At 39.1% G+C, this 23,800-nt stretch overlaps 1 protein-coding gene across 1 annotated transcript in view; it reads right to left on the reverse strand.

The window, feature by feature from the left end:
• FGD4 (FYVE, RhoGEF and PH domain containing 4) overlaps nt 1-23,800 on the reverse strand; it is a 234,412-nt gene that overhangs the window by 191,821 nt on the left and 18,791 nt on the right. The gene's annotated exons all lie outside the window — the stretch shown is intronic.

A 23,800-nucleotide genomic window follows, 5' to 3' on the forward strand; every position in this document is an offset into this window, starting at 1 on the left:
GAAAAGAGAAGTGAAAGGCAAAGGAGAAAAGGAAAGATATACCCATGTGAATGCAGAGTTCCAAAGAATAGCAAGGAGAGATATGAAAGCCTTCCTCAGAGCTCAAAGCAAAGAAATAGAGGAAAACAGTAGAATGGGAAAGAGTAGAGATTTCAAAAAATTAGAGATACCTAGGGAACGTTTCATGCAAAGATGGGCACAACAAAGGACAGAAATGGTATGGACCTAACAGAAGCAGAAGATATTAAGAAGAGATGGCAAGAATATACAAAACAACCATACAAAAAAGATCTTCATGACCCAGATAACCAGAATGGTGTGATCACTTACCTAGAGCCAGATATCCTGGAATGTGAAGTCAAGTGGGCCTTGGGAAGCATCACTACGAACAAAGCTAGTGCAGGTGATATATTTCCAGTCGAGCTATATCAAATCTTAAAAGATGATGCTATGAAAGTGATGCACTCAATATGTCAGCGAATTTGGAAAACTCAGCAGTGGCCACAGGACTGTAAAAGGTCAGTTTTCATTCCAACCCCAAAGAAAGGCAATGCCAAAGAATGTTCAAACTACCGCATTGGTGGTTTGGACTCATCTCCCACACTAGCAAAGCAATGGTCAAAACTTCTCCAGGTCAGGCTTCAACAGTACATGAACCATGAACTTCCAGATGTTCAAGCTGGATTTAGAAAAGGCAGAGGAACCAGAGATCAAATTGTCAACATACACTGGATCATCGAAAAAGCAAGAGAGTTCCAGAAAAACATCTACTTCTGCTTTATTGACTATGTCAAAGCCTCTGACAGTGTGGATCACAACAAACCTGAAAAATTCTTACAGTGATGGGAATACCAGACCACCTTACCTGCCTCCTGAGAAATCTGTATGCAGGTCAAGAAGGAACAGTTAGAACTGGACAGGGAATAACAGACTAGTTCCAAATCAGGAAAGGAGTACATCAAGGCTGTATACTGTCACCCTGCTTATTTAACTTATAGGCAGAGTACATCATGCAAAATGCCAGACTAGTTGAAGAACAAGCTGGAATCAAGATTGCCAGGAGAAATATCAATAACCTCAGATATGCAGATACCACCACCCTTATGGTAGAAAGCAAAGAACTAAAAAGCCTCTTGATGAAAGTGAAGACAATAGTAAAAAAAAGTTGGCTTAAAACTCAGCATTCAGAAAACTAAGATCATGATTCCAGTTCCATCACTTCATGGCAAATAGATGAGAAAACAATGGAAAAAGTGGCAGACTTTTATTTTTTTGGGCTCCAAAATCACTGCAGATGGTGACTGCCGCCATGAAATTTTAGATGCTTGCTTCTTGGAAGAAAAGCTATGACCAACCTAGAGAGTATATTAAAAAGCAGAGACATTGCTTTGCCAACAAAGGTCTGTCTAGTCAAAGCTATGGTTTTTCCAGTAATCATGTATGGATGTGAGAGTTGGACAATAAAGAAAGCTGAGCACCAAAGAATTGATGCTTTTGAACAGTGCTGATGGAGAAGACTCTTGAGAGTCCCTTGGACAGGAAGGAGACCAAACCAGTCAATCCTAAAGGCAATCAGCTTGAATATTCATTGGAAAGACTGATGCTGAAGCTGAAGCTCCAATACTTTGGCCACCTAACTCAAAGAACAGACTCACTGGAAAAGACTCTGATGTTGGGAAAGATTGAAGGCAGGAGGAGAAGGGGACCACAGAGGACGACATGATTGAATGGCATCACTGACTCAATGGACACAAGTTTGAGTAAGCTCTGGGAGTTGGTGACGGACAGGGAAGCCTGGAGTGCTGCAATCCATGGGGCCACAAAGCTTGGACAGGACTGAGCAACTGAACTAAACTGAAAAGAGCCGTAACCCTACTGTTGATTTTTTTGGGTCACCTTAATTGAGTCATTAAATTTCTCTGGGCGCCTCACTGATAAGTCAGAACACTGGACCATACCACTAGTTGTATTAACTACTAGGTGATGGGAGTACTTGAAATTCATGATGATCTTTGCAGAACATGTTCCTGTGGGATAAAGTATTGATTTACCACAAAAAACAAGCTGCTTGAATTTTTCTATTAATTTGCATTAATTTGTACTAGCACAAATTTCACTTTGAATTCAGTTAGTGTTACCAAACAGACAAACGGCAGGAAATGATAAAATTTTTTTTAAAAATTAAGCAAAAAAATTTAAATGAATAAATTCAATTAATTACCTAATAGAAAGGAAAGCAATCTTGTCATTATAAAATTTAATTATTAATTACTTATTTAATTGCAATAGCAGAATTCCTCACTCCAGAACCCAGAAACAGAGCTAGAGTATGGAAGCATAAGACACTCTCCAAGATTCCTTTCAGCTCTAGGATTCTTGTTTCCACTGAAATTTGTATTCTATCTGTAAATGCTACAAGCTGCTCTGGGCACAAAAAAATATATAATGTTTTTAATAGAGTCTAATAAGTTGACTACTTTTAATGAAATAGCCCATCACACTCATACATAAACAGATACCCACAAAACTCAACCCTTCAGTTTTAGGTCCACAGAAGACATCTTGAAGCTCACTGAACGCTGTAACAGTGCATATTATTTCATATTAATTTGACAGATGAAACAAAACCATCTTTTTTTGCAAAAGAATCTAGCAACTAGAAGTTAGAAGTTTCCTTTAACAGTCTGTACACACTTATGGTGTATTGTGATGCATGCTTGTGGCACTGATTAGACAAGTTCCAAAATGAGAACAGTTTTAAGTGGTAAGAAAAGTAACCTAGCTATTGCATTTCCCTATCTTAAAAGGATCATGACACCTTCAGGTGTTATTATTTTGGCTGTAGAGTCATGAATTAAGTTAATGGACAAAAATAACCCTAGGTGCACTTCAGCTATAATATAAATATTTCATAATAATTCTCCTTCATGTAACTCTGATTTCTAGTTAAAATGAAACTTACAGTTACCAAAGGGCAATAATAGTAGGATAAGAGAGACAAATCAAAAGCATGATACTAACAGATACAAATTCAGTTTCATTCAGTCGCTCAGTCCAACTCTTTGTGACCCCATGGACTGCACCATGCCAGACTTTCCTGTCTGTCACCAACTCTCGGAGCTTGCTCAAATTCATGTCCATTGAGTCAGTGATGCCATCCAACCATCTCATCCTCTGTGGTCCTTTTATCCTCTTGCCTTCAATCTTTCCCAGCATTAGAGTTTCCCAGCATCTTTTTCAATGAGTCAGACTTTGCATCAGGTGGCCAAAGTATTGTACAGTCCTTTATTGTATTGTATTGGAAGTCCAGAGTACACTCCTTCCTATGAATATTCAGGACTGATTACCTTTAGGAATTGACTGGTTTGATCACCTTGCAGTCCAAGGGACTCTCAGGAGTCTTCTCCAACCCCACAGTTCAAAAGCATCAATTTTTCAGCATTCAGCCTTCTTTATGATGGTCCAACTCTCACATCCATACATGATTACTGGAAAAACCATAGCCTTGACTATATGGACCTTTGTTGGCAAAGGAATGTCTCTGCTTTTTAACATGCTAAGTTGGTAATAGCCTTTCTTCTAAGGAGCAAGTGTCTTTTCATTTCATGGCTGTGGTCACCATCTGCAGTGAATTTGGAGCCCAAGAAAATAAAGTCTGTCACTGTTTTCACTGTATCCCCATCTATTTGCCATGAAGTGACAAGACCGGATGCTGTAATCTTCATTTTTTGAATGCTGAGTTTTAACCCAGTTTTTTTCACTCTCCTCTTTCACTTTCATCAAGAGGCTCTTTAGTTCCTCCTTGCTTTCTGCCATAAGGGTAGTATCATCTGCCTATCTGAGGTTATTGATATTTCTCCCAGCAATCTTGATTCCAGCTTGTGCTTCATCTAGCCTGGCATTTCACATGAAGTACTCTGCATATAGGTTAAATAAGCAAGGTGACAATATACAGCCTTGACATACTCCTTTCCCAATTTGTAACCAGTCCATTGTTCCATGTCCAGTTCTAACTGTTGCTTCTTGAACTGCATACAGATTTCTCAGGAGGCAGGTAAGGCAGTCTGGTATTCCCATCTCTTTAACAATTTTCCACAGCTTGCAGGGATCCACACAGTCAAATGCTTTAGTGTAGTCAATGAAGCAGTAGACATTCTTCTGGAATTCTCTTGCTTTTTCTATAATCCAAGGGATTTGGCAATTTGATCTCTGGTTCCTCTGTCAGATGCATCCAGCACAGCAGTGGAGAAAGACCTGAAAGTGGGGCAAGTGAGTAATGAAAAGAGAGACACATATAATTTGGCAAGCGGGGAGACAGAGGGCCCTTCTGTTCTCCATGGCAGGAAGGCAAAAAGGTTCCTTTCTGATGCACTTTTACAGGCAGAAGTTACAGGAGATCATCACAGAATCGCTATTCTGGGGAGTTTGATCACCGCGCCATTAAGAGGGAGTAGAGTTAAGGCTCTGTTCTTGATCAGGAACATCTTGTTTTGTTTCCATGGGGAGAGACGCAGGGGCAAGCAGTGAAGTGGAGCAAAGAGCACGTCTTGCCCCAGGAATGTCCATCCGACATGCTTACTAGGACAATCTCGACAGCACAGTTTGCAGCACCCTTGAGTCATGGAGCAGGTTCTGGTCTCTGCTCCACCAGCTTGCAACACCTGCCTTTGCTAAATCCTGCTTGAACATCTAGAAGTTCTTGGTTCATGTATTGTTGAAGTCTATCTTGGAGAATTTTGAGCACTACTTTGCTAGTGCGTGAGATGAGTGCAACAGTGTGATAGTTTAAACATTCTTTGGCATTGCCTTTCTTTGGGATTGGAATGAAAACTGACCTTTCCCAGTCATGCCACGACTGCTGAGCTTTCCAAATGTGCTGGCCTACTGAGTGCAGTGCTTTCACAGCATCATCTTTTAGGATTTGAAATAGCTCAGCTGGAGTTCCATCACCTCCACTAGCTTTAATCATAGGGACACTTCCTAAGGCCCACTTGACTTCATACTCCAGGAGGTCGGGCTCTAGATGTGTGATCACACCACAGTGATTATCTGGGTCATTAAGACCTTTTTTGTATAGTTGTTCTGTGTATTCTTGCCATCTCTTAATATCTTCTGCTTCTGTTAGATCCATACCGTTTCTGTCCTTTGTTGTGCCCATCTTTGCATGAAATGTTCCCTAGGTATTTCTAATTTTCTTGAAGAGATCTTTAGTCTTTCCCACTCTACTGTTTTCCTCTATTTCTTTGCATTGATCACTTAGGAAGGCTTTCTTATCGCTCCTTGCTGTTCTTTGGAACTCTGCATTCAGATGGATATATCTTTCCTTTTCTCCTTTGCCTTTTACTTCTCTTCTTTTCTCAGCTATTTGTAAGGCCTCCTCAGACAACCATTTTGCCTTGTTGTGTTTCTTCTTCTTGGGGATGGTTTTGATCACCATTTCCTGTACAATGTTACGAACCTCCATCTATAGTTCTTCAGACACTCTATTAGATCTAATCCCTTGAATCTATTTGTCACTTCCACTGTATAACTGTAAGGGATTTGATTTAGGTCATACCTGAATGGCCTAGTGGTTTTCCCTACTTTCTTCAATTTAAGTCTGATTTTGGCAATAAGGAGTTCATGATCTGAGCCACAATCAGCTCCTGGTCTTGTTTTTGCTGATTATATATAGTTTCTCCATCTTCGATGAAAAGAACATAATCAATCAGATTTCGGTACTGATCACTGACATCATTAATGTCCATGTTTAGAGTCGTCTCTTGTATTGTTTATATAAGCAACAAGGATTTACTGTATAGTTATTTTCACTATCTTGCAATAACCTATAATGGAACATAATCTGAAAAAATAATTAAATCACTGTATTGAACCCTTGAAATTACATTACTAATCAACTACACTTATTTTTTTAAAAATCTAAAACAAAAAAAAATCAACAATATTGGAATGGAATACTTATTAAAATGACACTATTGGAATTTCCCTGGTGGTCCAGTGGCTAAGTCTCCACATTCCCAATGCAGGGGGCCTGAGTTCAATCCCTGGTCTGGGAACTAGATGGAAGATCCTGAGTGCTGCAATTAAGACCAGGCGCAGTTGCCTGGAGAATCCCCATGGACAGAGGAGTCTGGCAGGCTACAATCCATGGGGTCACAAAGAGTCGGGCATGACTGAGCGACTAAGCACAGCACAGAAGTCAAAATAAATAATTCAAAAAGCATAAAATGACATTGTTTTTCTTGATAAAAATTATGGTTTACCTGAAAGTAACTTTCTAAAGACAACATAGAGTACATGGAAAGTAGAGAACAGAAGCCCTGTTTTGCTTTTTAAAATCTAAAGGTTTCCAAATTAATTCCTTCATCGAGTACATGCCTGCTTATTACAGAATTCATAACCTAAACCAGTGTAACCTACTGGTTCATGTTCTCCCATTTCCATTTTTTTCCCAAATATTACCCAGGCAACACAGAAACAATTAACATTTATTTATTTATTTATTTTAAGGCAAAAGCAGCCCAGCTCATTAGGTGACTGAAGAGCTTTGTGTCTTAAACACAAAAAGGAGGCAAAAATCTCAGATCATTCAAACAAGAAAATGTCAGATTACTTGTTCACAGAAACTTCCGTCTTAAACGACCCCATCCCTCTTTGGAAAAAGTAGTGAACTTCTTTAGAACATACAGCACTCTATTTTTCTTAACATTTATCAATTTTTTAGTATAAGTTTTTATTACCTTGGTTAATTCTTTCTGGATTAAGCACATTTGAACATAAAAGAGCATGCTGAACTTTACAGGCTTTGGTTGAAACAGATCCAAGTTTAAGTTAATGATAATAACAATATCATTAATCTCAATATTAATATCAATCTCATTAATACGGTTATAAATAAATCCTACCAATGAGTTGCTTTGCCTTCTGAATACCTTTGAGTTTTGAGCAGAACAAATTCTCCTAAAAGTGGTAATTCCAGGAGAACCAAGGGACATTATCCTTTTACTACAATACTCTCAGCCAAGTCACTAAATAGCCTTTATTCAGGTGCCATGAAAACAGGAAAAGCAAGGAAAATAGACGAAAGGATTACTGTTCTTACATTGTCCTCATACAACACATTCACATTATCTGTTTTCCTGAAGCCAGCAAGTCACATGTCATGATCATGCATGATCACATGCAAAAGTATGTAACTACAATGAGGAAACTGATAAAATGTATCTCCTGAATTTCAACCAATGTTAGACAGCTCTTAATAACAGCTATAAGAGAACTATATTTGCTAATGTAAGAGAGCTATGATATTTGCTATTTTAAATATAATTAATCAAATGGTATTAAAATCAACACTTAACATAGTACTTTAATGACAGTGATCTGCAAATGGAAAAGTACCTATCCATTAAATTATTAATTCTTTTATTTTCTCAATCACTAGGCTACTGTTCTGGCAGTCACCATAACTCCTTTTCAGGTAATCACAAAGAGAATGACAAAAATCACCAAATATCTTTCTCTAGGACTCTATCAGACGTCATCTTATTCACTCCCAGTGTAACTTTACAATTCAGAGGGCAAAAAATGTCATGCAGGAAAGTTCTTAAAATGGCATAGACTGTTGCCTTATTCAGGATCCAGAAACTTTACACTATATCATGATGCCTCCTAGAGGTCAAGGTACATAAAAACACTTCTACATTCATCATACTGTAACAAACATCACATATCTTAAAATTCAAATCTTGATAATGACCAAATGGAACATAACCTACCTATTTTATTTTTTAAGTGATTCTTTTTCTAATCTCTGTATCTCTTTGCATTTAAAAACCTGAAACAGTTAGGGAAAAAATCTACTGCAAGTGATCTAACCCTAAAGAAGGCAATGACATATTCTGTCAATCAAAAAATCAAATACTGGGACTTCCCTAGTGGTTCAGTGGCTAAGACTCTGCACTCTCAATGCAGAGGGCCTGAGTTCTATCCCCAGTCCAGGAATTAGATACCACATGCCACAACTAAAGATTATAGATGTGGCAATGAAAAGATTCACCTGCCACAACTAAGACCTGGTATCACCAAATAAATATTCTTTAAATCAATAATAATAAGTACAAACATTAAAGATGTATACTATATGCAGTTTCAATCATATGCTATATGTTAAATATAATTATCTTCATAGTTCACCTTTAAATATGTAAGGGACTACAATGCTATATTCTTAAAAATGGCAATTTTAGGCATAAAGTCATATGCCTAAAAAAGTTCTCAGCAAACTTTTCTGTATGTATCAATATGATGCCCTATTAAACAAATGCATAAAGCTATTTCTATGAAATTCTTGTTCAAAATATTATTGTAGTAGAGTCTGTAGAACTATGAATAAAACTTAATTCAAGGAAGTCAAGCACAATGTAAACTTCCTCACTTCTTTTTGGCTGCATGCAGCTTCATTGTGTTTGTGTAATAAAAGACTTTGTAAGTGGGAAGTTTCAGGGCATTCACCCAGGGCAATTCTGTAGCAGAAATAACCCTGGGGATAAATATGCTCTCCAGCACAAAGAACCATTCTAAGTAGGTCAAAGCACCCGCAAAGAGTTATTTAGATCACCAGAACCTTCATGAAAGACTTTAATACTCTGTTACTTCACCAAGAAAGGAAGAAAACTACAAAGAATCACAAGATACATTGTTAAAAACAAGAACATGGAGGGATTTTTTTTAAGGCAATTATTAAAAGAATTTTTTGAGATTTTAAATTGGAGTCTAATCAATTTAAGAAATTTATCAGCAAAATATCTGGTCAAAAGCATACTTATAACCTTGTAGAATTAAATAATTTTTTTAAAAAACTGCTAGGTTAGAGATACAGACCAATAGCAATCAAAACTTGTATAAAACAATCATTTGGTATGAATTCAGAGGCTGGAATCTATCACATTGCACTACTTTTAAAACATCAGTGATTTTAAAAGGATTAAAAGGACTTACAAAAGACTAATGATTAATGAAAGGACAAAATCAAAAATACTATCTATTTAATAACAAAACAGGGTATTTTGTAGAGAAAACTAGAAAAGCAAATTATTCATATATGAAACTCTTAATTTTTCCTGTACTCTCATACCAACATTGAGGCACCTGCCACTGTTTCCCTGTTTCTTCAACAATTTCTGGTTTCCTGGGCACTCTAGATAGTGAGAAGAGGAACCAACTTTAAAAACATTTTTTTCCTCCAAGACTTAACAGAAATGCAAGGCCGTAAAGCTCTCTGAGAAAACATGCTGAATATCTCAACAATGATGGACCCAACATTTCTCATGATGTACTCCGCATATAAGTAGCAATATACAGCCTTGATGTACTCCTTTTCCTGTTTGGAACCAGTCTGTTGTTCCCTGTCCAGTTCCAACTGTTGCTTCCTGACCTGCATATAGGTTTCTCAAGAGGCAGGTCAGGTGGTCTGGCATTCCCATCTCTTTCAGAATTCTCCAAAGCTTACTGTGATCCACAGAGTCAAAGGCTTTGGCACAGCCAAAAAAGCAGAAATAGATATTTTTCTGGAACTCTCTTGCTTCTTCGATGATCCAGCGGATGTTGGCAATTTGATCTCTGGTTCCTCTACCTTTTCTAAAACTAGCTTGAACATCTGGAAGTTCATGGTTCATGTATTGGTGAAGCCTGGCTTGGAGAATTTTGAGCATTACTTTACTAGCGTGTGAGATGAGTGCAATCATGGGCTCAGGAAAGACTAAAACAGAGAACTGGAACACATCCAAAAGCCAGCCTCACCTCTGCATCTCATTTCATGGACTAGTCTTTCTCCGCTCACAACCTTCTGTTATTCAGTCCCCATGGTTTACCACACAGAGGTCCAAGTTTCACATATTAATATGATTTTCTCAGTCCAAGTTCCCTATTCCTAGTGTCGACTAAAAAAGATGCACATGAAACTTGTGAGTTAAGTTTTATTTGGGGCAAAATGAGGACTGCAGCCCGAGAGACAGCACCTCAATAGCTGAGAAACTGCTGTAAAGAGGTAGTGAGGGAAGGTCAATATATAAGATTTTGATGAAGGGGAAGTTCAAAGCAATCAAGTGCTCATTTTACAAAAGGATTTTTGCTAGTCACAAGGAGCTGATGTCACCATGAAGGGATTTAGTGCTTTTCGAGATATGAGGTGATGCAAGGATTGGGATCATAAAATCAGTTCCTGAAAAATACCTATCTAGAGACCTGTTCTACCAGTTTCCCTGCAGCACAGAGTGCCTCACTCTCCACCCTGAACTCCCTTCAGGCATGCTGAAGGTCAACAGCTGCAGCAGCCCAGGGTTCAATCTCCACAGAGGCAGGTGGTAAATGCTCTTGGCAAGCACCAAGTACTTGTAATTGACACTAGAAAGACATTCTGACTGACCAAGCTAACGTCTGCCTATTTATGGTCAAATCATCTTTGCCCAATCAAGCAGTGTACCTGAAAGTCCATCTATTTGATGATGACTTCCTCCGGCTTTTATATGTCTGAATATGTTTATTTTTTTAATTTTTAAAAAATATTCATTTGTTACTGGACTGCAGCAGGCCTTAGCTCTGCACATAGAACCTTCACTCTTCACTGTGGCACGCAGGATTTTTTAGTTGCGGCCACATGGGGTCTTTTGGTTGTAGCGTGCAAACTCTCAGTTGTGACATGTGGGATCTAGTTTCTGGACCAGGGATTGAACAAGGGCCCCCTGCATCGGAAGCATGGAGTCTTAGCCACTGGACCACCAGGGAAGTCATAGAAAATGTTCAAAATGTCCTTATTTCACTTTTATTTTTGAAAGATATTTTCAATGGGCACAGAAAAATAAGTTAAAAAGACTCTTTCTTTGAGTACTTTAAAGGTGCTGCTCATTTGTTTTCTTGCTTACATTACTTCAGAGGAGAAATCTGCCACCAAGATCCTTATGTCTATTACTCTACATGTAATAAATCTTTTAACTCTGACTTCCACTTATTGTAAAAACCCTCAACAAAGTGGACATCGAGGGAATATACTGCAACATAATAAAAGCTATATATGTCAGGCACTTGGCTAACATCACACTCAGCCATGAAAAGCTAAAAGCATTACCTCTGAGATCAGGAACAAGACAAGGATGCCCATTCTCACCATGTTCATTTAACATAGTATTAGAAGTACTAGCCATACTGACATGGAAAAAAAATAAATAAAAGGAATCTAAATTGGAAAGGAAAAAGTGAAACTGTCACTGTTTGTTGATTACATGATGTTATACCTAGAAAATCCTAAAGACATCATCAAAGAAATACTAGGATACATTAATAAAATTGGTTAAGTTACAGGACACAAAATTAATATACAGAAATCCATCAAATTTCTATACACTAACAACAAACTATCAGAAAGAGAAATTAAGAAAACAATCCCACTTACAGTCACATGAAAAAGAATAAAATACCTAGAAATGAATCTAAGAAAGTAAAAGACCTGTACACTGATGAAAGAAAACTGAAGACAACACAAACAGATGGAAAGATACACTGTCTTCTTAGATTGGGAAAATTATTGTTGAAATGACCATAGTGCCCAAAGCGATCTACAGATCTATGCAATCTTTATCAAAATACCATTTTTAGAAAATACTCTTATCAAAATAGCATTTTTCACAGAACCCACGATGGCAGAAAGCAAAGAGGAACTAAACAGCCTCTTGATGAGGTGAAAGAGGAGAGTGAAAAAGTTGGCTTAAGATTATGGCATCTGGGGGCTTCCCCTGGTGGTCCAGTGGTTGGGAGTCCACCTTCCAATGCAAGGGACACCAGTTCAACCCCTGGCCTGGAAAGAGCCCATATGCCCCAGAGCAGCTGAGCCCATGCACCACAACTACTGAGCCCTCACGCCCTAGAGCCCGCACTCTGTAATGGGAAGTCCATGCACTGCAGCCTCTCCTCAGCTCAACTAGAGAAAGTCTGCACAGTGACGAAGATCCAGAGCACCTCATAAATAAATAAATATTAAAAAAAAAAAAAAAGATCATGGCATCTGGTCCCATCACTTCATGACAAACAGATGGGGAAAAATGGAAACAATGACCGACTTTATTTTCTTGGGCTCCAAAATCACTGTGGATGGTGACTGTAGCCACAAAATTAAAAGACACTTGCTCCTTGGAAGAAAAACTATGACAAACCTAGATAGTGTATTAAAAAGCAGAGACATCACTTTGCTGACAAAGGTCCATATAGTCAAAGTTATGGTTTTTCTACTAGTCATGTATGGATATGAGATTTGGACCATAAAAAAGGCTGAGTGCTGAAGAGTTCATGCTTTCAAACTGTGGTGCTGGAGAAGACTTCTTGCAAGACCCTTGGACAACAAGGAGATCAAGTCAGTCAACCCTAAAGGAAATCAACCCTCAATATTCACTGTAAGGAATGATGCTGAAGCTGAAGCTCCAATACTGTGGCCACCTGGTGTGAAGAGCCAACTCATTGGAAAAGAGCCCAACTCTTTCCCTGATGCTGGGGAAGACTGAAGGCAGAAGAAGGGATGACAGAGGATGAGATGGTTGGATGACATCACTGACATGGACATGACACCATCAATGTCAACATGGATGATGACATCATCAATGGACATGAGTCTGAGCAAACTCCAGGAGATGAGAAGAACAGGGTGGACAGGGAAGTCTGGTGTGCTGCAGTCCATGGGGTTGCAAAAAGTCAGACACAACTTAGTGACTGAACAACACAAAGAAAAAATACTTATAAAATTTGTATGGAAACACAAAAGATATCAAATAACCAAAACAATCTTAAGAAAGAGAAACAAAGCTAGAGGTATCATGCTCCCTGATTTCAAACTATACTACAAAGCTAAAGTCATCAAAACAGTATGGTAGTGGCACAAGAATAGACACAGAGGTCAATGGAACAGAATAGTAAGCCCAGAAATAAACCCACAGTTATATGGTCAATTGATCTATGATAAAGGAGGCCAGAATATACAATGAGAAAATTTTAGTATCTTCAATAAATGGTTTTCAAACTGGACAGCGACATGCAAAAGAATCAAACCAGACTACTCTCTCACACAATGCACAAAAATAAATTCAAAATGAATTAAAGACTTCCATGTAAGACCTGAAATCATAAAATTTCTAGAAGAAATCAGAGGCAGTTCACTCTTTAACATCAGTCTTAACAGTATTTTTTTGGATATGTCTCCTCAGGTAATGGAAACAAAAGCAAAGTGTCACTGTATCAAATTAAAAAGTTTTTGCATAGAGAAGAAAACTATCAACAAAATGAAAAAGCTGTACATGGAATGGGAAAGGATATTTGCCAATGATATAGCCAACAGTATTAACGAACATTTAAAAGGAAGGCAATGCCACAGAATGCTCAAACTACCACACAGTTGCACTCACCTCACACACTAGTCAAGTAATGCTTAAAATTCTCCAAGCCAGGCTTAACCAATACATGAACCATGAACCTGCAGATGTTCAAGGCGGTTTTAGAAAAGTCAGAGGAACCAGAGATCAAAGTGCCAACATTCGCTGGATCATTGAAAAAGCACAGAGTTCCAGAAAAACATATATTTCTGCTTTATTGACTATGCCAAAGCCTTTGACTGTGTGGATAACAATAAACTGGAAAATTCTGAAAGAGATGGGCATACCAGACCACCTGACCTGCCTCTTGAGAAACACGTATGCAGGTCAGGAAGCAACAGTTGTAACTGGACATGGAACAACAGACTGGTTCCAAATAAGAAAAGGAATATACCAAGGCTGTATATTTAACTTATATGCAGGGTACATTATGAGAAAAGCTGGGTTGGAGAAAGCATGAGCTGGAATCAAGATTGCCAGGAGAAACATCAATAACCTCAGATAGGCAGATGACACCACCCTTATGGCAAAAATTCAAGGAGAACTAAAGAGCCTCTTGATGAAAGTGAAAGAGGAAAGTGAAAAAGTTGGCTTAAAGCTCAACATTCAGAAAACTAAGATCATGGCATCTGGCCCCATCACTTCATGGCAGATAGATGGACAAACAGTGGAAACAGTGGCTGACTTTATTTTTCTGGGCTCCAAAATCACTGCAGATGGTGACTGCAGCCATGAAATTAAAAGATGCTTACTCCTTGGAAGGAAAGTTATGACCAACCTAGACAGCATGTTAAAAAGCAGAGACATTCCTTTGCCAACAAAGGTCCGTCTAGTCAAAGCTATGGTTTTTCCAGTAGCCATGTATGAATGTGAGACATTACTTTGCCAACAAAGGTCTGTCTAGTCAAAGCTATGGTTTTTCCAGTAGTCATGTATGGATGTGAAGAAAGCAGAGTGTCGAAGAATTGATGCTTTTGAACTGTGGTGCTGGAGAAGACTCTTGAGAGTTCCTTGGACAGCAAAGAGACCCAACCAGTCCATCCTAAAGTATAGCAGTCCTGAGAGTTCATTGGAAGGACTGATGTTGAAGCTGAAGCTCCAATACTTTGGCCACCTGATGTGAAGAGCTGCCTCACTGGAAAAGAACCTGATGCTGGGAAAGATTGAGGACAGGAGAAGAGGATGACAGAGGATGAGAAGGTTGGATGGCATCATCAACTCAATGGACATGGGTTGGGAGGACTCCGGGAGTTGGTGATGGACACGGAGGCCTGGCGTGTTTCAGTTCATGGGGTCGCAAAGAGTCGGACACGACTGAGCGACTGAACTAAACTGAGAAGATTTAGTATACTTTTAGGAAAAAAACATATAACATTAAAATATATTAATTTATAATCCTGCTTTAAAAATATTCTGTCTTAGGAGATGTCTTATGGTTTCAGGTTTTCCCCAGTTTTTCCCTGCCTCCCTCTTGCACGTCCTCTCCTATAATTCAGCCTACAGGAAGTGATCAGTCTGCTCCTATGTTCCCCATGACCTACTGTTCCTTCCTTTCAATATTTTTCCCTTCCCCTTGCTGAATACACATTAATATTTCAAGACCAAGCTCAAAACACCCCCTTTCCCCTGAGTCCATCTGACTCTGTTCCATGTGCTCAGACAGAAATGATGCCTCTCTTATATTCCCACTATACCTTCTACATAAATTCATCACAGTACTTCTAATACCATATAGCACTGTGATCTGCTTCTATTCACTGCTCTAGTAATATCATGGCATGAGCCTAAGTTCATCATGCTTAAACTTGGTAGGAGCCCAGTAAGTGAATTCCAACTGAATGAATTGACCAAAGTGAATGAACAAGTGAGGGAAAAGTAGAAGGTATCGATCTGAGGACCCTGAAGATTTGAGGACAGATCAGGCAGACAGGTAGGCATTCACTTCTCATTTCTGTCAAACAGATTTTGTCTCATATCTGTGTTCTTCCCCTCCTCTAACACCATGAGGGCGGGGGGCAGCGCAGAGGTCCTCTTCTACACCGATTTTAACCAATGTAGAAGGGAAATTCCCTCCCTCTGTGGCGTTAGAAGAATTAAAAAAAAAAAAAAAAATGCTGTCCCTTCCCCTATGCGTGTTATGTGTGAAGATTCCACGGTGAACATATTAAGAGTGTCATGGGGGAAGAGACAGAATTTCTGTTTGTGTATTACAAACCCTGCCCTATTAAGTATTTAGCCAGACTACACTTTATTTAACAGGTGAAACAAACAATGCAAGTCACTCAAGGTAAGAGATTTACCCTGTAACTGAGTAAGTTAATGGATGACCCAAGACTAGAATGTTAACCTTTCACTGTACACTTAACTCTTAGTTGTGTCCGATCAGCTCATACTTCAAATGGCAGTCTCACTTAATACAGAACAACTGTGTTCATATAATGGTGTCACTTTAAATCAGCAATCTAATGCTTAAAGGGAAGGACAATAAACTTTAACTCTGAAAAGGTGAAAGAATAACTTTAATAGCTTTTATTTGAGTCATCCAACCACACCCCAGAAACTACTCCTTGAGAAATATAAAAACTCTAAAACGTGAAAGTATGGTGAAGGAAAAACAAAATTTAAGTGACCAAAGACTTAAATTCTCCCAGTACTGAGCCAAAATCTTCTTTACTTACAGATGTGTGAAGGTTTTATTTTCAGTCCAGTGACTCGTCAGATGAAAAATGGGTGATTACTTAAAGAACAGTAGACCAAGCAGCAGCTCCCCAATAGAAAAGTACATGATGCACTTGAGGAGGTTTTCTGTTTGTTGTTTTCATTTTTTGTTTGTTTGGAGGAGTTTGTTGTGGGTTTTGTTTACTTTTTTGTGGGAAGTGGCTTACCCAGATTTTGAGAAGGGCTTTACTTGGAATATCTCAGCCTGTGGCTGGTGGTTAAAATAACTGCACTCACAATAACTAGCCTGTGATTTCCTATTCCCAGGTGGTGCCAGTGGTAAAGAAACCACCTGCCAATGCAGGAGACACAGGTTTGATCCCTGGGTGGGGAAGATCCCCTGGAGAAGTGCATGGCAACCCACTCCAGTACTCTTGCCTGGAGGATCCCCATGGACAGAGGAGCCTGGAGGGTTACAGTCCACAGGGCCAAAAAGTCAGACACAACTGAAGGGACTTAGCACACACGCATGCACACTTTCCCAATCTAGGCAAGGCAAACATTCCTGATTGACCCAAGGCCAAATCGGGGCCTGGACTGGTGCCCCCTCCTCCTCTCTGGACTGTTCCTTATGGCTCCTGCTGTAGATTCTTGGCACCTCTATGTGCTTTAGGAGTGATCACATAGGTACTGATTGTATACTATTGATGCTCTCTCCAATGAGGGCAGAATCACATCCCACTCTGCCTAGGCCAGGTACTGCACATGAACAAAACCAACCAACATTTTTAAAATTAGCTGCAATCACTGAGAAATTTTACATAGCCTTTAGGCTTCTCTACAAAAACTGGAAGTTTGACAAGCAGGAAGTCCTTACGTGAGCTGTTTTGAATCTGTGCTTAACAGATAAATTTTAGACTCTTAGAAATAATATGTTATCTTGTTCACAACTTAGAGTTTACCTAACTCCCAGTCTCAAATTATGCCTCATTCTCCAAATGATTATTTATATAAAATGTCTGAGTTTGGTTCCAAAATAACCAATGCATAAAGACCTACTGACAGAATGCAATAAATATGCTTCCTGACTGCCATTTTCAGCACTAACACAAACAACAGATTTTATTCAGTATCCTAGCATGAGATGTTTCCTTCAGTTCTTACCCATATAAAAAGCCATTGTACTATAGGCAACCCCCAATCTGCAATCTAATCATTCCTAAGCAATGGTCAAAGGGTAAGAATTACATAAGTCAAAGTCAAATTTCCTAAATAATTATTTTATATCATAGAAACAGCAAGATAAGAAGAAAATTTCAACATAGGCTTTTACAAATACTAAGCATATAAAAAGTTATCTTAAAGATATACCATATTATGAATATGGTATATCTTTTTAAAGGATTTTTTTTCTTGTAACAACTAGACAAGACTGTTTCACTAAAAACTTCATTAGCAACACCTTCTTTTTCTAACAAATCTTATTATACCAAGTACAGGCTTTCCTATCTCTTAAAAGAAATTTGAATCTTTACACTTCATTCACCTCACAATCTTTCATGGTCAATTATGAACACGCCCAAAGTCTTCAACTGGTAAATGTTAGAGGAAGGTATATATTTGCAAGGGAACTTATTCATCAATGACCCTTGCTCTTCTATGCCACTCTGCTAAAAGCTTCTGTGCAAGATACTATGAGTAAGTCAACTGTATCTATTTATACTATCAATCACCATTTCAATGTTACACAATTTGGTTACAAACTGAGGCAGAGTATCTTCATAAAGGCTGCCAAACCTTTCTGAATTCTGAAGAAATACCACCCATTCTTTGATCTTTGCCTTAGTTCTTAACTTGCCACAATTAAGCACTGAGAAAGAGAAGAAATTCGTCTGTCAAAAATCACTGCCTAATTCAGAGTTCTATGGGATAGTATCAAATCAATTCAGTTTCTCCATCTCAGAAGTCAGTCTATCCCTTTCAAATGAGTAAGCTGTACGGCATCTGAACTCTACCTCAAAAAAACTTTTTTAAAAGCCAGCCTGTCAACTTTTTTGTTTTAATCACAATGTATTACTTTATTTTGGTTTTAGGCCCTTTCAAATACTATTGCTTCTTCAAAATTGTCATCACAGTCAAATGCAAAAAAAAAAAAAGAAATTGAAAGCTGTATCATTCATTTTCACCTGGCCTTTTGATCAGTATCAGTACCATGCTCTTCTAGAATGAAAGATTTTCTTGATATATGTCTCTCACAAACTCTTTCCTTAGAAAGAAAAGCAAAAACTTTTAAGGACTATGATAATATACAACAAGAATAAGGATAAAATAAGGATAAGGATAATAAGGATAAACAATAAGGATAAAACTTTTTTTAGGAACAGCTGGGGACAGGAATTGAGATAAGAGACAGAAGGACCTCAGGCTGGGCAGCTGAACAGATACTCCAAAACAGCAGGAGCAAAAGAAGAGCTGAGCCCTGCCCAGATAAATGATAGAGACCACATATTTCTCATTCTTGAGCTTAAGGAGACCTTTCCAACTATACATGTGCAAAAAGACTCCTCAGAAGTCAAAAGAGAGGGGGGTGTCACCTCATAGCAAGCAATGTCAACCTACCCATAGGCTTCTTTGCTAGAATCCACTTTGACTAAGAGAAGCGCACAAACACATGGGAGTGTACTGCTATATACTAAATACAGATTCAGAAGCAGGCAAAGCAAGATGACTGGCCAAAGGAAACCCAAAAGAAATGCCCCATATAAGTAATTCAAACTACCATGAAAGCATGACTCTCTGAGCCCACCCATGTGTATATCCACATGTACTTTTTTTTTTCCTTAAATGAACACTTTACTGGTTTCACTACTTACTGTGCCTTTGCAGAAATTCATTTCTGCAAAATCAAAGGGCCAGGGCCGTGTCACTGGCCACTGGTCTAGTGGCTAGGATTCAGCACTCTCACTGCCATGGCCTGACTTCAGTCTCTGGCCGGTAACTGCAACCCCGCTTCAAGCCACTACAAACCAAGGCCATCTGAGATTAGAATGAGCCTAAGTCACTATGATCAAATACCAGAGCTGAGAGTTCAGTGAACTTTCAGTAACTAGGAGGGTAAGAGGAGTTGATTTATCATAAAACATACCATAAAACCAGAGGGCTACTAGCCTACTGCTTCATAAACTGTTATCACCTGAAGTAATTCACTAAGAAAAGAACAATGTAGAGGTTTTTATTTAAGCAGACGGTAGTGGGCAAGAACACTGAGATATATCCAGATGATTTATAGATTTATCTTACCATAAATTAACACTTACTGTGCATGCAATCTGCTTTACAGCATTAAAAAATATGTATCCAAAAAATGAAAAAAAAGAAATCTACCTAAATATCCACCTGTATTAACAACCTACCAACCCAAACGAGGAAGGCACATGTACACACATGAGGAGAAAAGGAACGAGTGTTATTCTGCTAGAAGACACAGGCTCTCACAGGGCCAGAGAGTGCTGTATTTCTCCTCTTCTCAGTGGTCTGACCTATCAGTAAGCAAAGGATGCCACAGACAACAGCTACTGCCAATAGTGAGCTGGTGAGCCCTGAGTGAAGGGAAGAATATCTGCCATCTAGCAGGCATCAGGCTGCAGTCACTCCCCACAGGGAAAACACAAGATACCAGCCCCAGATAACTGACATTCATATCAAAGGAATGATTTCACTGAGTCCAGACTTTGGCATCTTCCCACTCACAGAAAAGTGCCAAATTACGGAAACTTTCCATTTCTAGTTTTATTTAATTAACAGTAATCTCGTCTTCCTACTACCTTCCCTTTGTTGCAAAAGTCCCACATATCACAGCTCCTCCCTTTGCCTGCTCAGAGCAGTTGCTCAAGGTTACTTGAGATGCTGCCTCCTAGGCTTGTCATCCTAAAAATTCCCACTGAATACACCATAACTCTTAACTTCTGGGTTGTGAATATTTTTTAAGTCGATATGTCCGAGAACTTTAGTTTCTCCTTATTTAATTAGAATAAAAGATAAGTTTCTACTATCTGTGTCTCTAAAACTTCCAAACTAGAAATGTAACTTCTAGCAGCATATTATGGAGAAGGCAGTGGCACCCCACTCCAGTACTCTTGCCTGGAAAATCCCATGAACGGAGGAGCCTGGTAGGCTGCAGTCCATGGGGTCACTAAGAGTTGGACACCACTGAGAGACTTTACTTTCACTTTTCACTTTCATGCATTGGAGAAGGACATGGAAACCCACTTCAGTGTTCTTGCCTGGAGAATGCCAGGGACGGGGGAGCCTGGTGGGCTGCTGTCTATGGAGTTGCACAGAGTTGGACACGACTGAAGCGACTTAGCAGCAGCAGCAGCATATTAACTGAATAATGCTGTGGTTACTACTGCAGGCTTCAGAACTGGACCGGCCTGGACGTGTCCTGGTTCTACCATTTAGTAGCCTTTGGGCAAGTCAGTCACCGTTCTAAGGCCCTGGCCTCCTCATCTGTGAAATAAGTGTAACAGCACCTGCCTCAGCAAGTTGGTGAGAAGATTAACTGAAGCTGTGTATAACAAGTTCTTTGCTTAGCACCTGGCACGTACAAGACTCAAATATGAATATGAATAAAATGTCTACTCTATAGAAATATCTCTTCAAATCCCCTTCACTCCTCACATTCTGCCACTATTCCTGGGCCTATTTAAAACTCCCTCATGGCATCCCCATAGCCTCAGCCTCCTTAGTGCTTCTGCCTATCCCTGGTTCGTGCTACTGCAAAACCAATATGAAAATGCTAAAACTCTTGCTGGAATGAGAAGGGAAGAAAATGAAAAAGCAAGGCCAACAGCACCCCCTCTGGCCAGGAAGATAAAGGCTGGCAACGTTCATTTCCCTCAATTATCTGTGTGTTCCCTCCCATGGTGTTCAGCGCACCCAGAGATTTAATTCAAGAGAACCAGCTAATTTAGGGCACCGGTACAAATCAGGCAAGTTGAAAGTGCTCTTCCCTTCAACCAGCACTTGGCATTCTACTAGAATCATATGGCCTGCCAAAAACTCTAGAAGCTTCTACAATGTGAAGCTATTAGTAAAACAATGTATTAGTAAAACAACTCACAAAACACTTCGTTGTGAGTCACAGAAATCTTTTACAGAACTTTAAAGAGGCAATAAGGACAATGTGAAAAAGTAGCAAACACAGGCAGTTCTCTTCTCTACTCAACAACAACAAAACAGTGAGACCAGAAGGTATCCAAAATAACCAACCAGAAATGATGGTAACTGGATGCTCTACATCAGTTCAGTTCAGTTCAGTTCAGTCACGCAGTCCTGTCTGACCCTCTGTGACCCCATGGACTGCAGCACGCCAGGCCACCCTGTCCATCACCAACTCCTGGAGTTTACTCAAACTCACATCCATTCAGTCAGTGAAGCCATTCAACCATCTCATCTTCTGTTGTCCCCTTCTCCTTCCACCTTCAATCTTTCCCAGCATCAGGGTCTTTTCCAGTGAGTCAGTTCTTCCCATCAGGTGGCCAAAGTAATGGAGTTCAGCTTCAGCATCTGTCCTGAATATTCTTTGGAAGGACTGATTCATTGGAAGGACGTCCAAATAATATTCAGGACTGATTTCCTTTAGGATTGACTGGTTAGGTCTCCTTGCAGTCCAAGGGACTCTCAAGAGTCTTCTCCAACACCACAGTTCAAAAGCATCGATTCTTTGGTGCTCAGCATTCTTTATAGTCCAACTCTCACATCCATACATGACTACTGGAAAAACCATAGCTTTGACTAGACGGACCTTTATTGGCAAAGCAATGTCTCTGCTTTTTAATACACTGTCTAGGTTGGTCATAACCTTCCTTCCAAGGAGTAAGCGTCTTTTAATTTCATGGCTGCAGTCATCATCTGCAGTGATCTTGGAGCCCCTTTACAAAATAAAGTCTGTCACTGTTTCCACTGTTTCCCCATCTATTTGCCATGAAGTGATGGGACCAGATGCCATGATCGTAATTTTCTGAATGTTGAGTTTTAAGCCAGCTTTTTCACTCTCCTCTTTCACTTTCATCAAGAGGTTCTTTTTCTTCTTTGCTTTCTGTCGCAAGGGTGGTATCATCTGTTTATCTGAGGTTATTGATAATTCTCCCAGCAATCTTGATTCTAGCTTGTGCTTCATCTAGCCCAGTGTTTCTCATCATGTACTCTACATATAAGTTAAATAAGCAGGGTGACCATATACAGCCTGACGTCCTCCTTTCCCTATTTGGAACCAGTCTATTTTTCCATGTCCAGTTCTAACTGTTGCTTCCTGACCTGCATACAGGTTTCTCAAGACGCAGGTCAGGTGATCTGGTATTCCCATCTCTTGAAGAATTTTCCACAGCTTGTTGTGATCCACACAGTCAAAGGCTTTGGCATAGTCAATAAAGCAGAAATAGATGTTTTTCTAGAACTTTTGCTTTTTCGATGATTCATCGGATGTTGGCAATTTGATCTCTGGTTCCTCTGTGTTTTCTAAATCCAGCTTGAACATACGGAAGTTCATGGTTCACGTACTGTTGAAGCCTACTTTGGAGACTGCTCTGCATAGCTAAAATAACAATGCATTTGGTTCACACTTAAAAGTCCCCACCTAACTTAAATGCATTTACACTAAACCAGTGGTTCTCAAACTGGGGCAATTTTGGCTCTCAAGGGATATCTGGCTATGTCTAACTACTGGTTGGAGAAGGAAATGGCAACCCACTCCAGTGTTCTTGCCTGGAGAATCCCAGGGACGGTGGAGCCTGGTGGGCTGCCGTCTATGGGGTCGCACAGTCAGACATGACTGAAGCGACTTAGTAGCAGCAGCAGCAGCAGAGCTACTGGTATCTAGTTAATAGAGGGTAGGATGCTGCTAAACATCCCACAACACACAGGACCGTCTCCCACAACAAAGAATTATCGAGCCCAGAACATTAATAGTGCTGACTTGAGAAATTCAGCACTAACCAAATACCTTATTGATGGCCATCTTAAACATCATAATCATTATCAATAAAGAAAATTCTGTTAACTACATTCATTTGTTAAATAAAATTTTAAGATCCTTTAATTAAACAGTTTCTTTAGATCTCACAAAGACCTAAGAAGTGCGACCAATGGAAACCAAAGAAGAAAAGAGATGCCTGGCTGTGATATTAATATAATGGTCGGAACACTATTTCTAATTATTTTACATTATATGTGTATATGAACTACACTATATGCATATATGTATACTATACTGGTACATGAAACTAAAGTTGAAAAATACTTCAGTTGAAATTTCTAGGAAATTAAATACTAACTCGTTTTCTACAATAATGAATATTGTTCAACATTTTTTATGAAAAGGATATATTTAATGACTATCCATTACTGAAATTATGGGTGGTAATGAAAGCTATTTCTACTCTTAATACCAGATTGTCAGAGAATTTCCACTGTCATATCTAAAACCACATTCCTGTAGCCACTTCCCATCACATCAACTGTCATCCCTTTTCTCTTTTGTGGCATTTTATTTGCCATGCATAAACAGTGAAAAAATTAAAACCAAGTTCATTAAAGAATTTGCTGAGTGAAAGCTAACATGAATAAAAGACAGAGCTTTCCACATTATTTTAACAGCAGATATTCTTTCCTTTTTCAAGTTGGGCTGATGTCCTAGAGATTAATAATGTTATGTCAGGAATGACCTATGAAAG

Source organism: Muntiacus reevesi, chromosome 1 (genome assembly GCF_963930625.1).
Source record: "Muntiacus reevesi chromosome 1, mMunRee1.1, whole genome shotgun sequence".
Lineage (NCBI taxonomy): Eukaryota > Metazoa > Chordata > Mammalia > Artiodactyla > Cervidae > Muntiacus > Muntiacus reevesi.